Here is a 2311-nt window from a genome sequence, read left to right as displayed (position 1 = left end):
TTAGTGAGCGCTTCAACAGCTACAGCAATTGGCCAATAGACGAGTTATAGTGCCGGCATCGCTTACTGTTCGATAGAACTCTGAACTTTGCGTAATTTAATGGACTTGAAAGGCAAAAGATACAGAATACTATAGAAATTCATGACAGCTGCCCACGGACTAGCCAAAACCGCAACTCTACTCGTTTTCAACTCGCGAAATTTATGTAAAATGGAATCGTCCCAAAAAAAATAGAATCTATAAAATATGTAAAATTCTTCATGCGTCAATAGTCAAATAATAAATGTTGCCAATATTAAAAAACGTGCAAGATATTAAAGCTGAAGACAAAAGCCACCGAATTTTAGCTTCGATTTAGAGAGTTGCCTTTTAAGTTTTTACTTTCATATCAAGTTTTTGAAAACTATGTCATAAATTAGATTTAAATACTGTCTATAAAATACATCTCAGAAATACATATATTGGAACAGGTGCAAAGCAATCAAAGACTCTGGCTGCAAATTCACTTTTATGTTTTTTAAAAACCACTTTTCATGAATTTAAGTTGAGCTATTTGATCTCAACTTTAAAGTGGCCCAGGCTTTCAGTTTGAAACCCGAAAAAATTCAAATTTCGTAGAGCTTGAAAGGCATGAGGAATACATATTTTAAATTCAAATCAAGTTTAAGCAATGGAAACAAAAGCTGTGGAAAGTAAATGTCCATTAAAACCAGGTGAGGAAATTAGCTAGATGTTATATAATTCTCTGGATAATAGAATTTATATTGTTCAACTAAGTTTAACTGCTCAGTGGAAAATAAAAGTAGTTAAAATTAGCTTTTATGCTTTTATTTTTAAAAGTACATTACATAATTTTACTGATAGATGATTTTATATGCAATACATCTTATATATGATGAATTGTGTTATTTAGTAAAATCTTATTAAATGCTTATAAATTGCAATGCAGTTTGATTTAATCATGATATATAATCAATTTATCAATTATTTGGAAAAGCTTTTAATGAGATCCACTGTAATTTTATATCAAAAAAAGCTTCAACTTTGATTTAAACTTGATATTAATTTATAAAGGCTTTCAATTGCAGATTTTAAGGCTGCGAGGAAAATAATTCCTTCATGTATGCATACACATACCTTTAAATAGACTCTTACTACAATTAAAATATATAATATATCGAACTTAAACACATATAAAATCTGCTGTTAAGTACTTTAACTAATTATCAACTAGTCCCATATGAAACTCTGCCCCATTGTAATTGTTTTTGGCATAAACAAAAGCCCCACACACACACTTAAAAATCGTAAGTGCTTTAGTGGTCTTTATTGGAATGCAATAAAAGTTCGAAATGAATTGCTCTGAATGAATTGTGTGTGCTGCATGAGGGTCAATTTGTTGATAGGCATCGCATCGAGTTTGTCTTTTGCAACATGCAACATGCACATTGGCGTGACAAAGTAATTCACTTGCTCCGCAATCCCGTTTCAGGCGCTTTAAAGGCAGAAGCGTGCGTTGGCTCCACGGTTCCACGGCTCGACCTCAAGCGAAACGACCCGGTCAAGTGCCTGGACGGACTGTTGAAGTTGGACTCGTGGTGTGGCTCAACCAAATTGACGTCTGCTGCCGCTGACTGTTGACTGTGATCCACAGACAGACACCTCTGGCTAGCTGGCTGGCTGGCTGTCTGGCCGTCTGAGTGGCGCTCAAGTTGCTGTGCATGTCACGTCTGACCTTGACGCCTCCTGCTCACAACAATAACAACAGCAAAAGCATAAGCAAATAAACAAACAAAAAGTGAAATGAAACACAAACTGAGCTGAAGATTATCGGTCAGCAAACGAAGTGAACAACCAAAAATAAAGCCATAAGCAATAAAACTCAAGCCGTGGAATGCCACAGATCGCATCCAATCTCTGACGTCAGCTAAGGTGCCAGCATATTCACACTTCGATCGCAAAACTCGTAGACTTCTTAGCTCCGATTCTGACTTAATATCCGGCAGCCTCTTTCAGCTGTACATAAATATATAATTATGGCCATAAAACCACACTCACACACCCAGCTATCATGATTTTTAATTGCAATTTTAAGCCATCATTTTATGATCTAATTAAAGCACGAGATCTGAAAAAAATTGTTGCCATGGATGAGCTAATTGAATCGAATGCAAAGCCCACAAAATAACAATCATGATAATAAAAGCTCCCCAACTGTCGTCCTTCGACTGTCGCAGCAGCCCAATTAGAAAGGACTGGCATATTTATGGCCATTGATTGGTGGAGCGAGCGACAGAGAGAGAGAGAGGGA

General features: G+C 36.3%; 1 long non-coding RNA gene across 1 annotated transcript; it reads left to right on the top strand.

Moving 5' to 3' along the window:
* The first annotated feature begins 228 nt into the window (after window positions 1-228).
* Window positions 229-2053, top strand: LOC149091023 (uncharacterized). The gene is made up of 2 exons (XR_016197074.1): window positions 229-713; window positions 1493-2053. It is a non-coding gene; the product is annotated as an uncharacterized LOC149091023 (long non-coding RNA).
* The last annotated feature ends 258 nt before the right edge of the window (window positions 2054-2311 follow it).

Source organism: Drosophila navojoa, chromosome 5 (assembly GCF_054131105.1).
Source record: "Drosophila navojoa isolate 15081-1374.11 chromosome 5, UAZ_NAV_1.0, whole genome shotgun sequence".
NCBI lineage: Eukaryota > Metazoa > Arthropoda > Insecta > Diptera > Drosophilidae > Drosophila > Drosophila navojoa.
Note: the sequence above shows the minus strand (reverse complement) of the source record. Positions and strands in the feature narration are given on the sequence as shown.